Here is a 13,839-nt window from a genome sequence, read left to right on the forward strand (position 1 = left end):
ACAAAATGACTTGCTTGGATTTTGACTGCATTGTATTGAATCTATAGGTCAAGTTGGGAAGAACTGACATCTTAACAATGTTGTCTTCCTATCCATGAACCATGATGATTTTTAGACAGTTTTATTGAGAGATAACTCACATGCCACACAATTAAACCATTTAAAGTGTAGATTTCGATGTTTTTAGTATATTCACAAGTTTGTGTAACTATCAGCACTATCTAATTTTAGACATTTTTTGTCTCCCCCAAATAAATTCCATGCCTGTTAGTACTCCCCATTTCCTCCCAACCACTACTCTGGCCCAACGACTAATATACTTTCTCTCTCTACAGACTTTCCAATTCTGGACATTTCTGGACATTTTATATAAATGGATAGCTCATATAAACACAAGGTGTTGTCTTTGAGACTAGCTTCTTTCACTTAGCATAATGTTTTCAAGGTTCATGCACGTGGTAGCATGTATCTGTACATTATTTGTTCTTATTGTGGAATAATATTTCATTGTATAGATATACCAGATTTTATTTAACTATTCATCAGTTGATGGGCATTTGGAGTGTTTTTACTTTTTGGCTGTTATGACTAATGCTGCCATGAACATTTCTGTACAAGCGTGTGAATATATGTTTTCATTTCTCTTGGGTATATGCCTAGGAGTGGAATTGCCGAGTCACATGGTAACTTTATATTTAACGTTTTGAGTAGCTGCCAAACTCTTATGCAAAGTGGCTGCACCATTTAAAAATCTGCCAGCAATGTGTGAGGCTTCTAATTTCTCCACATTCTCACCAATGTTTGTCATTGCCTGTATTTGAAATTATAGCCACCGTAGTGGGTGTAAAGTGGTATCTCATTGTGGTTTTGATTTGCGTTTCCCTATGAATAATGATGTTGAATATCTTTCTATGCACTTATTGATCATTTGTATATCTTCCTTGGAAAAATATCTATTCAGATCTTTACCCACTTAAAAACTGTTATTTGTTTTTGTCATTGTTAGTTTTAAGAATTTTAAAATATATCCTGAATACAAGTCCCATATTAGGTGTAAGATTTGCAAATATTTTATTTCATTCTACAGGTCATCTTTTCGCTTTCTTGATGGTATCATTTGTGGCACAAAAGTTTTTATATTGATATAGTCCAATTTCCTTCCCCCCCCCCCTTTTATTGCTTGTACTTTTGTTATAGTATTTAGAAACCATTACTTAATCCAAAGTCACAAATTTGCTTCTATGTTTTTGTTTAAGACTTTTATAACTTAGCACTTATATTTAAGTCTACGTTCCATTTTGAGCCAATTTTTGTATATAATTGAGGTAGGAGTGCAAATTTATTCATTTGCTTGTGGATATCCAGTTGTCCCAGCTTCATTTGTTGAAAGAGTGTTCTTTCTCCATTGAGTTGTCTTGCCGCTTTTGTTGAAAATCAACTGATTATAAATGTAAATGTTTAATTCTAGACTCTCAATTCAATTCCATTGATCTACCCTTATGCCAGTACCACACTGTCTTGATTGCAGTGTAATTTTGCAGCAAATTTTGAATTTGGGGAGTGTGAGTCTTCCAACTTTTTTTTACAAGATTCTTTTGGCTATTCTGGGTCCCTTTAATTTCCATATGAATTTGAAGATCAGCTTTTCTGTTTCTGCGAAAAAGGAAGTTAGGACTTTGATAGGGGTTGTGTTAAATCTGTAGATGAATTTTGTGAGTATTGCTATCTTAATATTAACCCTTCCAATCCATGAACATGGAATGTCTTTCCATTCATTTATATCTCTAATTTCTTTCAACAATGTTTTGTAGTTTTAAGTGTACAAGTCTTGTACTTCTTTTTCCTGACTATGTTATTCGTTTTCATTCTATTTCTTAGTATGAAATAGCATGCTATTGTAAATGGAATTGATTTCTTAATTTTTTCCATAATGTTTATTGCCAATGTATAGAAATAAAACATTTTTATAAATTAATCATGTGTGTTGCGTCTTTGCTGAGTGCCCCTCCCCCCCGCCCCAGTACAATATTGAATAGAAGTGGCAAGAGTGGACATCCTTGTCTTGTTCCTGACATTAGGAGAAAAGCACTCAGACTTTCACCGTTAAGTAAGATGCTGTGGGTTTTCTTCGATCCCTTTAGGAAGTTGAAAAAGTTTCCTTCTATTTATAATTTCTTGAGGTTTTTTTTTTAATTTTGAAAGGTTATTGGATTCTGTCAAATTATTTTTCTGCATCTTTTGAAATGATATTTTTTGCCATTTATTCTATTAATATGGTGCATTACATTAATTGACTTTCAGATATTAAACTAATTTGCATTCCTGGGATAAATCTTATTTGGTTATGGTATATAATCCTTTTCACATGTTGCTGGCATCAGTTTGCTAGTATTTTGTTAATGATTTGTGCAAATATATTCGTAAGGGATACTGGTATGTAGTTTTCTTGTGATGTCTTTGTTTTGTTTTGATATCGGGGTAGTAATGACCTCATAGAATGAATTGAGAAATGTTTCTCTTCTTCTATTTTTTGGAAGATGTCATGAAGGATTAGTATTGATTCTTCTTTGAGTTTTGGTAGAATTTACCAGTGAACTTATTTGGGCCTCGGCTTTCCCTTGTGGGAAGTTTTAAAATTACAAATTTGATTTCTTTACTTGTTACAGGTATATTCAGATTTTCTATTTCTTCTCAGGTCAGATTTGGCAATTTGTGTTTTTCTAAGAACTTCCTACTTCATCTATTTTATCTGATTTGTTGGCATAAAGTTATTTGTAGTATTCCTTTACAATTCTTTTTATTTCTGTAAGGCCGGTATTGATGTTCTCATTTTCATTTCTAATTTTAGTGTCAAGTATTCGTTCTCTGCTTTTTTCTTGGTCACTCTAGCTAAAGGTTTGTCAATCTTCTTAGTCTTTTTAAAGGACCAAATTTTTGTTTTTATTTTTTTAAATCATTTTTCTATTCTCTATTTCATCTTTTCTGCTCTAATCTTTATTTTCTGCTCTAATCTTTCTTTCCTTCTGCATTTTTAGGGGTTTGGTTTACTCTTATTTTTCTAGTTGAAAGACTAGGTTATTAATTTGAGTTCTTTCTTATTTTTTTAAAAATAGGTGTTTATGGCTATAAATTTCCCTCTGAGCACTACTTTCACACATTCCATAAATTCTGGTATGTTGTGTACTCGTTCTCATTCATCTCAAAGTATTTTCAAATTTTCCCTGCAATTTCTTCTTTGCCCCATTGGTTAAATAGTAGTATTTTGTTTAATTTCCACATATTTTAAAATTTCCCATATTTCCTTCTGTTATTGATTTCCAATTTAATTCCTTACTGAGGCTTGTTTTGCGGCCCAGAATAAGGCCTGTCTTAGAGAATGTTCCATGTGCATGTGAGAAGAATGTGTATTCTGCTGCCAATATGTGGAGTGGTTTATAGACGTCTTTTAGGCCTAGTTGGTTTATAGTATTGTCCAAGTCTTCTATTTTCTTTTTGAGCTTTTGCCTAGTTGTTCTATCTGTTACTGAAAGAAGAGTATTTATAAGCCTGCAGTTATTATTGGTGAATTGTCTATTTTTCCCTTCAGTTCTGTCAGCTTTTGCTTCATGTATTTTAGGTCTGTGTTGTTAGATGCATATATGTTTATGCTTGTTATACTTCCTGATGGATTGACTTTTTTACCTTTATAAAATGTCCCTCTTTATCTCTAGTAACATGAAACCTCTTCCCTACAGGCAAACTGGGGATAGAGTGATTGGGTCCCCAGTCATCTCAGCCTGCTGAGCCTAGAGTAGAGCTTTTCCCCTATGAGTAGGGGCTGAGTGAGGGAAAGGAGACTGGTCCTCTCTGCAGCATCAACCAGAATAGAACTTCTGCAACCTGGGGCTGGGGAGAGGGATGAGAAAAACCAGTAGACTGCCCCCTGACAAGATGAAACAGGAGCTCCACACTGGGAGCTGGAGGGAGAGGGAGCCCTCTTGTTCTTGGACACATTGACTTGGGGCAGAGCTTCTGTAATGTAGAGCTGTGGGGTAGGGGGTAAGGGAGTGAGTTGTGGCTCAAATACCAAAGACTCTCACTGTTCTTACTGAGGTTTAGTAGGTTTTCTAGAATGAATGTTTCTCCCATTGCTATACATATTTAGGACAATTTCTAGAGACTTTAAATAATTTTTTAAAAATAATTTTCACCAATTAAATAGTTGTTTTGCCGGAGAGAGAGTCTGCCAAGCTCCTTTTGCACCTTTCAGGAAGTATTTCCCCTTCATGTATATTTTTAAAAGAATAAATAGGACTAAGTGTAGCTTGCTTGGGTTGAACACCACCCAGGTATTCTCGACAGTTGAGGTTGCTGTGACCAGAAAGGAGGAAAAACAAGACATAGTCCTTTGTGGCACTAAATTATAAAGAAATAGAAGTTGGCTGCTGATGGGCTTCCCTGGTGGCATAGTGGTTAAGAATACTCCTGCCAATGCAGGGGGTACGGGTTTGAGCCCTAATCTGGGAAGATCCCACATGCCGTGGAACAACTAAGCCTGTGCACCACAACTACTGAGCCTGCTCTCTAGAGCCTGTGAGCCACAACTACTGAGCCCACATGCTGCAACTACTGAAGCCCACACACCTAGAGCCCGTGCTCCACAACGAGAGAAGCCACTGCAATGAGAAGTCCACATACCACAGCAAAGAGTAGCCCCTGTTCACCGCAACTAGAGAAATCCTGCACACAGTAGCAAAGAACAAACACAGCCAAAAATAAAATAAATAAATTAAAAAAAAAAAGAAGAAGTTGGCTGCTGAGTGGCCACATATTTGCCTTTCACTTCTCTGAGAAATCAGTCTCGTTACTCAGCAACTCAAAATTATGGCAGCAATAAAAGTGCAATTGCATTTGTGTGAAGGCCTAACCTAGTCTAGTGCTTTGGATTGCTGTATAAGCTCAGGGCACAAATGCCAAGGCAGGAGGTTGATTAGCAAGAGGCCATTGATTTTTTAAAAAATCAAATTATGTAGTTAAAAGGGAAAGTGGAACTTTGTAGAAATGAAGAAGTGCCATTCCCAAACTGGGTGACTCTTGTTGGAAGAAGACCTAGTTAGTGGAGGGCTGATGTAGGCCAGGGAGGTCTCAGATCCAGAGGGCAGGCATGTTTACCAGGGAAGGAGATTCACTTGGTGGTGGTATGATCAGAAGCTCAAGGGTGTCGCACCAGCCAGGCAAGGGTGTGCCAGGATGGAGTAGTCTCAGCAGGTGGTTAGCTTGCTGGTTGCAGGACAACCCCTGCACCTCGGTCCTTCATAGCCTTGGGAAAATGGATGCTGAGGCATGAGACAGATACCCAGTGTTCATGGGGCACAAGATCAGAATGGGTCCAAGCACCAAGGCTGACAAGATGAATCTTGAACAGCAGGCTATGGGCTTCTTAAATTCTTCTAAGTACCAGATGATTGGGTTCTGAGCCTGAGGTGTAGCTAAATCTGTGGTGGAAGCTGATTGGCTACAGTTATAGGCATTTGAGACTCTTGGCGACAGAGAATTATGTAGGAGAATACAGCTCTCCTTAGTTGGCAATTCAGGTAATAATAATAATCACAGTAGTAATAGTAGTAGTGACAGCAACAGCACCTATATACCACTTATAATGTGCCAAGCTCTCCTTCTAAGCATACATTTAATCTTTAGGAAAATCTCATGAAGTAAGTAATATTATTACCCCATTTTAGAGATGAGAAAGCTAGAGGCATAGAACATTTAAGTAGTTGGAACTGTATTGCACTGCCAGCACTTATTGGAGACAGAGCTGAAACCTAAGCATCTGCTCCGTGGTCCATATCTTCCTACTGCATCTATCACATCAGATGATTTCTGAACTTTTTTACTCATCCCTAAGTGGGAAGAGCAATAGACACCTCATCAGAATGTAGGGAAGATTAAATATCTGTGGGAGTACATGTAAGCCAGAAATTATGGTCCCTATGTTCATTATTCATGATCGCTACAATCTCCAGGCTACCCTCAAATACAACCCCTCTGCCTGCTTCTTCTTCTTTTTCTTCTTTTTTTTAAATAAATGATTGCTTTTATTTATTTATTTTTGGTTGCTCTGGGTCTTCATTGCTGCGTGCGGGCTTTCTCTAGTTGCTGTGAGTGGGGGCTACTCTTCATTTTGGTGCACGGACTTCTCATTGTGGTGGCTTCTCTTGTTGTGGAACACGGGCTCTAGGCGCACGGGCTTCAGTAGTTGTGGCACGTGGGCTCAGTAGTTGTGGCTCATGGACTCTAGAGCGCAGGCTCAGTAGTTGCGCACATGGGCTTAGTTGCTCTGTGGCATTTGGGATCTTCCTGGACCAGGGATCGAACCCGTGTCCCCTGCATTTGCAGGAGGATTCTTAACCACTGTACCACCAGGGAAGTCACTGTCTGCTTTTTTTTTTTTTTTTTTTAATATCTTTATTGGAGTATAATTGCTTTACAATGTTGTGTTAGTTTCTGCTGTATAACAAAGTGAATCAGCTATATACATAGATATATCCCCATATCCTCTCCCTCTTGCATCTCCCTCCCACCCTCCTTATCCCACCCCTCTAGGTGGTCGCAAAGCACCGAGATGTGCTATGCAGCACCTTCCCACTAGCTATCTATTTTACATTTGGTAGGGTATATATGTCAATGTCACTCTCTTACTTTGACCCAGCTTACCCTTCTCCCTCCCCGTGTCCTCAAGTCTGTTCTCTACGTCTTGTGTCTTTATTTCTGTCCTGCCCCTAGGTTCATCAGAACCATTTTTTTTTTCTTAGATTCCATATATATGCGTTAGCACATGGTATTTGTTTTTCTCTTTCTGACTTATCTCACTCTGTATGACAGACTTTAGGTCCATCTGCCTCACTACGGATAACTCAATTTCCTTTCTTTTTATGGCTGAGTAATATTCCATTGTATATATGTGCCACATCTTCTTTATCCATTCATCTGTCGATAGACACTTAGGTTGCTCCCATGTCCTGGCTATTGTAAATAGAGCTGCAATGAACATTGTGGTACATGACTTTTTTTGAATTATGGTTTTCTCAGGGTGTATGCCCAGTAGTGGGATTGCTGGGTCATATGGTAGTTCTATTTTTAGTTTTTTAAGGAACCTCCATACTGTTCTCCATAGTGGCTGTATCAATTTACATTCCCACCAACAGTGCAAGAGGGTTCCCTTTTCTCCACACCCTCTTCAGGATTTGTTGTTTGTAGATTTTTTGATGATGGCCACTGACTGGTGTGAGGTGATGTCTCATTGTACTTTTGATTTGCATTTCTGTAATGATTAGTGATGTACATCCTTTCATGTGTTTGTTGGAAATCTTGGAAATCTGTATATTTTCTTTGGAGAAATGTCTATTTAGGTCTTCTGCCCATTTTTGGATTGGGTTGTTTTTTTCTTTTGATATTGAGCTGCATGAGCTGCTTCTAAATTTTAGAGATTAATCCTTTGTCAGTTGCTTCATTTGCAAATATTTTCTTCCATTCTGATGGTTGTCTTTTCAACTTGTTTATGGTTTCCTTTGCTATGCAAAAGCTTTTAAGTTTCATTAGGTCCCATTTGTTTTTTTTTGTTTTTATTTCCATTTCTCTAGAAGGTGGGTCAAAAAGGATCTTGCTATGATTTATGTCATAGAGTGTTCTGCCTATGTTTTCCTCTAAGAGTTTGATAGTGTCTGACCTTACATTTAGGTCTTTAATCCATGTTGAGTTTATTTTTGTGTATGGTGTTAGGGAGTATTCTAATTTCATTCATGTATATGTAGCTGTCCAGTTTTCCCAGCACCACTTATTGAAGAGGTTGTCTTTTCTCCATTGTATACTCTTGCCTCCTTTATCAAAGATAAGATGACCATATGTGCATGGGTTTATCTCTGGGCTTTCTATCCTATTCCATTGATCTATATTTCTGTTTTTGTGCCAGTACCATACTGTCTTGATTACTATAGCTTTGTAGTATAGTCTAAAGTCAGGGAGCCTGATTCCTCCAACTCTGTTTTTCTTTCTCAAGATTGCTTTGGCTATTCGGGGTCTTTTGTGTTTCTATACAAATTGTGAAAATTTTTGTTCTAGTTCTGTGAAAAATGCCATTGGTAGTTTGATAGGGATTGCATTGAATCTGTACAGTCATTTTCACAATGTTTATTTTTCCAATCCAACAACATGGTATATGTCTCTATCATTTGTATCATTTTCCCTGGTGACCAAGCTGGTGGCCGAGGATGGGAGCTGGGTGTACATGGTGGGCATGGTGCATTTCAGCGATGACAGCAAGAAGGACATGGTGAAGATTATCTGGGAGGTGCAGCCCGACGTGGTTGTGGTGGAACTGTAGCAGTACCATGTGTCCATGCTGAAGATGAACGAGTGTACACTGCTGCATGAGGCCAAGGAGATCAGCCTGGAGAAGCTGCAGTAGGCCATCAGGCAGAATGGGGTCATGTCGGGACTCATGCAGATGCTGCTGCTGAAGGTGTCCACCCACATCACTGAGAAGCTGGGCATGGCCCCTGGAGGTGAGTTCAGGGAGGCTTTCAAGGAGGCCAGCAAGGTGCCTTTCTGCAAGTTCCACCTGGGTGACCAGCCTATCCCCGCCACCTTCAAGAAGGCAATCGCCACCCTCTCCTCTGGCAGAAGATCAAGCTGGCCTGGGGCCTATGTTTCCTGTCAGACCCTCTCAGCAAGGATGACATGGAGTGGTGCAAGCAGGACCTGCTGGAGCAGATGATGGCTGAGATGATCGGCGAGTTCCCCGACCTGCACTGCACCATTGTGTCTGAGCGGGACATCTACCTGACCTACATGCTGAGGCAGGCGGCCTGGTGCCTGGAGTTGCCGCGTGCTTCTGATGCCGAGCGCAGAAAGTGCGTCCCCTCCGTGGTGGTGGGCATTGTGGGCCTGGGCCACATCCCCGGCATTGAGAAGAACTGGACCACTGACCTCAACATCCAGGAGATAATGATTGTCCCCCTGCTGTCCGTCTCTGGCAGAGTGTCCTGGCTGGCCATGAAGGCCACCTTCTTGGACCTCCTGGGCTACGGCCTGTACTGGTTGGGGCGCCATGCCAGTGGCCTGGTCTTGTCACTGCCTGCCACCCAGTACTGCCTGCAGAGGGCCCCTGAGGCTTGGCCACACAAGTAGGAAGGACAGAGGGAGCCACCACGTCCATCCAGGGGGCTGCCCGTGGCTGCTCCTGTGACATAGCCAAGGGGCACAGGGGCTGGCCCCCTGAGGAGCTCCTGGTTGCCACCCCCCATGGGGGTCCAGCTTAGCCTCGCCTGCCCTCTCCCAACCCACCCAAATAAAGAATTATTTCACTGTCAATAAAATAAAATAAAATAAAATAAAATAAAATAAAATAAAATAAAATAAAATAAAATAAAATAAAATAAAATAAAATAAAACTACCCTTCATCAGTGTCTTATAGTTTTCTGCATACAGGTCTTTTGTCTCCTTAGGTAGGTTTATTGCTAGGTATTTTATGCTTTTTGTTGCAGTGGTAAATGGGAGTGTTTCCTTAATTTCTCTCAGATTTTTCATCATTAGTGTATAGGAATGCTAGAGATTTCTGTGCATTAATTTTGTACCCTGCTACTTTACCAAATTCATTGATTGGCTCTAGTAGATTTCTAGTAACATCTTTAGGGTTCTCTATGTATAGTATCATGTCATCTGCAAACAGTGACAGTTTTACTTCTTCTTTTCTAATTTGTATCCCTTTTATTTCTTTTTCTTCTCTGATTGCTGTGGCTAGGACTTCCAAAACTATGTTGAATAATAGTGGTGAGAGTGGGCAACCTTGTCTTGTTCCTGATCTTAGAGGAAATGCTTTCAGTTTTTCACCATTGAGAATGATGTTGGCTATGGATTTGTCATATATGGCCTTTATTATGTTGAGGTAAGTTCCCTCTATGCCCACTTTCTGGAGGGTTTTTATCATAAATGGGTGTTGAATTTTGTCAAAAGCTTTTTCTGCATCTGTTGAGATGATCATATGGTTTTTATCCTTCAATTTGTTAATATGGTGTATCACATTGATTGATTTGCATATATTGAAGAATCCTTGCATTCCTGGGATAAACCCCACTTGATCATGGTGTATGATCCTTTTAATGTGCTGTTGGATTCTGTTTGCTAGTATTTTGTTGCGTATTTTTGCATCTATGTTCATCAGAGCTATTGGCCTGTAGTTTTCTTTTTTGTAACATCTTTTTCTGGTTTTGGTATTAGGGTGATGGTGGCCTCGTAGAATGAGTTTGGGAGTGCTCCTCCCTCTGCTATATTTTGGAAGAGTTTGAGAAGGATAGGTGTTAGCTCTTCACTAAATGTTTAATAGAATTCACCTGCGAAGTCATCTGGTCCTGGACTATTGTTTGTTGGAAGATTTTTAATCGCAGTTTCAATTTCAGTGCTTGTGATTGGTCTGTTCATATTTTCTATTTCTTCCTGGTTCAGTCTCAGAAGGTTGTGCTTTTCTAAGAATTTGTCCATTTCTTCCAGGTTGTCCATTTTATAGGCATATAGTTGCTTGTAGTAATCTCTCATGATCCTTTGTATTTCTGCAGCGTCAGTTGTTACTTCTCCTTTTTCATTTCGAATTCTGTTGATTTGAGTCTTCTCCCTTTTTTTCTTGATGAGTCTGGCTAATGGTTTATCAATTTTGTTTATTGTCTCAGAGAACTAGCTTTTATTTTATTGATCTTTGCTATTGTTTCCTTCATTTCTTTTTCATTTATTTCTCATCTGATCTTTATGATTTCTTTCCTTCTGCTAATTTTGGTTTTTTTTTATTCTTCTTTCTCTAATTGCTTTAGGTGAAATGTTAGGTTGTTTATTTGAGATTTTTCTTTTTTCTTGAGGTAGGCTTGTATTGCTATAAACTTCCCTGTTAGAACTGCTTTTGCTGCATCCCATAGGTTTTGGGTCATTGTGTTTTCATTGTCATTTGTTTCTAGGTATTTTTTTGATTTCCTCTTTGATTTCTTCCATGATCTCTTGGTTATTTAGTAGTGTATTGTTTAGCCTCCATGTGTTTGTATTTTTTACAATTTTTTTTCCTGTAATTGATATCTAGTCTCATAACATTGTGGTTGGAAAAGATACTTGATACCATTTCAATTTTCTTAAATTTACCAAGGCTTAATTTGTGACCCAAGATATGGTCTACCCTGGAGAATGTTCCATGAGCACTGGAGAAGAAAGTGTATTCTGTTGTTTTTGGATGGAATGTCCTATAAATATCAATTAAGTCCATCTTGTTTAATGTGTCATTTAAAGCTTGTGTTTCCTTATTTATTTTCATTTTGGATGATCTGTCCATTGGTGAAAGTGGGGTGTTAAAGTCCCCTACTATGATTGTGTTACTGTTGATTTCCCCTTTTATGGCTGTTAGCATTTGCCTTATGTATTGAGGTGCTCCTATGTTGGGTGCATAAATATTTACAATTGTTATGTCTTCTTGGATTGGTCTCTTGATCATTATGTAGTGTCCTTCTTTGTCTCTTGTAATAGTCTTTATTTTAAAGTCTATTTTGTCTGATATGAGAATTGCTACTCCAGTGTTCTTTTGATTTCCACTTGCATGGAATATCTTTTTCCATCCCCTCACTTTCAGTCTGTATGTGTCCCTAGGTCTGAAGTGGGTCTCTTGTAGACATTATACATATGGGTCTTGTTTTTGTATCCATTCAACCAGTCTATGTCTTTTGGTTGGAGCATTTAATCCATTCACATTTAAGGTAATTATCAATATGTATGTTCCTAGTACCATTTTCTTAATTGTTTTGAGTTTGTTTTTCTAGGTCTTTTCCTTCTTTTGTGTTTCCTGCTTAGAGAATTTCCTTTAACATTTGTTGTAGAGCTGGTTTGGTGGTGCTGAATTCTCTCTTTTTAAAAAAATTTTTTAATTTTATTTTTGGCTGTGTTGGGTCTTTGTTGCTGTGTGCAGGCTTTCTCTAGTTCTGGCGAGTGGGGGACTACTCTCCGTGTGGTGTGCAGGCTTCTCATTGTGGTGGCTTCTCTTGTTGTGGAGCATGGGCTCTAGGTGTGTGGGCTTCAGTAGTTGCAGCACGTGGGATCAGTAGTTGTGGCACACAGGCTTACTTGCTCTGCTGCATGTGGGATCTTCCCAGTCCAGGGCTTAAACCTGTGTCCCCTGCACTGGCAGGTGGATTCTTAATCACTGCACCACCAGGGAAGGCCAGTGGTGCTGAATTCTCTTAACTTTTGCTTATCTGCATAGGTTTTAATTTCTCCATCGAATCTGAATGAGATCCTTGCTGGGTAGAGTAATCTTTGTTGTAGGTTTTTCCTTTCATCACTTTAAATATGTCCTGCCACTTCCTTCTGGTTTGCCAAGTTTCTGCTGAAAGATCAGCTGTTAACCTTATTGGGATTCCCTTGTATGTTATTTGTTGCTTTTCCCTTGCTGCTTTTAATATTTTTTCTTTGTATTTAATTTTTGATAGTTTGATTAATATGTGTCTTGGCATGTTTCTCTTTGGGTTTATCCTGTATGGTATTCTCTGTGCTTCCTGGACTTGATTGACTATTTCTTTTCCCATGTCAGGGAAGTTTTTGACTATAATCTCTTCAAATATTTTCTCAGACCCTTTCTTTTTCTCTTCTTCTTCTGGAACCCCTATAATTCGAATGTTGGTGTGTTTAATGTTTTCCCAGAGGTCTCTGAGATTGTCTTCAATTCTTTTTTCTTTATTCTTCTCCCTGGTAGTTATTTCCACCATTTTATCTTCCAGGTCACTTATCTGTTCTTCTGCCTCAGTTATTCTGCTATTGATTCCTTCTAGAGTATTTTTAATTTCAGTAAGCGTGTTGTTTGTCTCTGTATGTTTGTTCTTTAGTTCTTCTAGATCCTTGTTAAATATTTCTTGTATTTTCTCCATTCCATTTCCGAGATTTTGGATCATCTTTACTATCATTACTCTGAATTCTTTTTCAGGTAGTTTGCCTATTTTGTCTTCACTTATTTGGTCTTGTAGGTTTTTACCTTGCTCCTTCTTCTGTAACATATTGTTTTGTCATTTCATTTTTTTTTTTTTTGATGGGTGGTGCTGTGTTCCTGTCTTACTGGTTGTTTGGCCTGAGATGTCCAGCACTGGAGTTTGCAGGCAGTTGGATGGAGCTGGGTTAGGAACTCTTGGAGGCCTCACTCCGATTAATGTTCCCTGGGTTCTGAGGTTCTCTGTTAGTCCAGAGGGTTGGACTCGGAGCTCCCACCACAGGAGCTCAGGCCCGACCTCTGGCCTGGGAACCAAGATCCTGCAAACTTTGTGGCATGGTAAAAAAAAGAAAGAAAGAAAGAAAGAAAGAAAGAAGCAGTACAATATCAAAGAATAAAAAACAAAATAAAATTAGAAAGATAAAAAATATATTAGGAAAAATAAAACTATAATTGAAACAACTGCAACAAAGTATAATAAAACCACAACAGAAAAAAGGAAATAAATAAAGGGGGGGGGGAACAAGCCAAAAGGAGAGAGCAATAACAAAGTATAAAGAATAAAATAAAAGTAGAAAAATAAAAGATTTATTAGGAAAAATAAAAATATAAAAGAATGAGCAACAATGAATCAACAAGGTAAAACAGAACCCCAATCTAAAAGAGGAAAAAAAAAAGCCTTGGCTATGGGGGCGGAGTTTAGGCGGGGGTGGAACTTAGGCTGGGGAAAGACCTAGGCGGGTGGGGGGGTCACGTTTGAGCATGGGGCAGGGCCTAGGCTCAGGACACATGGAGCCGGAAAAGGCCCTGGGGGGCGGGGCCTAGGCAGGGCTATATTCAAGCATGGGGCGGG

General features: G+C 39.0%; 1 long non-coding RNA gene and 1 pseudogene across 2 annotated transcripts in view; one reads left to right on the forward strand and one right to left on the reverse strand.

The window, feature by feature from the left end:
- Nucleotides 1–1,164: 1,164 nt before the first annotated feature.
- The window catches only part of LOC309639280, a 33,643-nt gene continuing 20,968 nt past the window's right edge, over nucleotides 1,165–13,839 (reverse strand). Inside the window, exon 2 of the long non-coding RNA XR_014251572.1 lies at nucleotides 1,165–6,417. This is a non-coding gene — a long non-coding RNA (uncharacterized lncRNA). The remainder of the gene's footprint in view (nucleotides 6,418–13,839) is intronic.
- On the forward strand, nucleotides 6,412–9,395 carry LOC309639168 (traB domain-containing protein pseudogene; annotated as a pseudogene). The gene has a single exon. The product of its transcript is annotated as a traB domain-containing protein pseudogene (transcript).

This window comes from Balaenoptera physalus (assembly GCF_965194825.1).
Source record: "Balaenoptera physalus genome assembly, chromosome: 1".
In the NCBI taxonomy this organism is placed as follows: domain Eukaryota; kingdom Metazoa; phylum Chordata; class Mammalia; order Artiodactyla; family Balaenopteridae; genus Balaenoptera; species Balaenoptera physalus.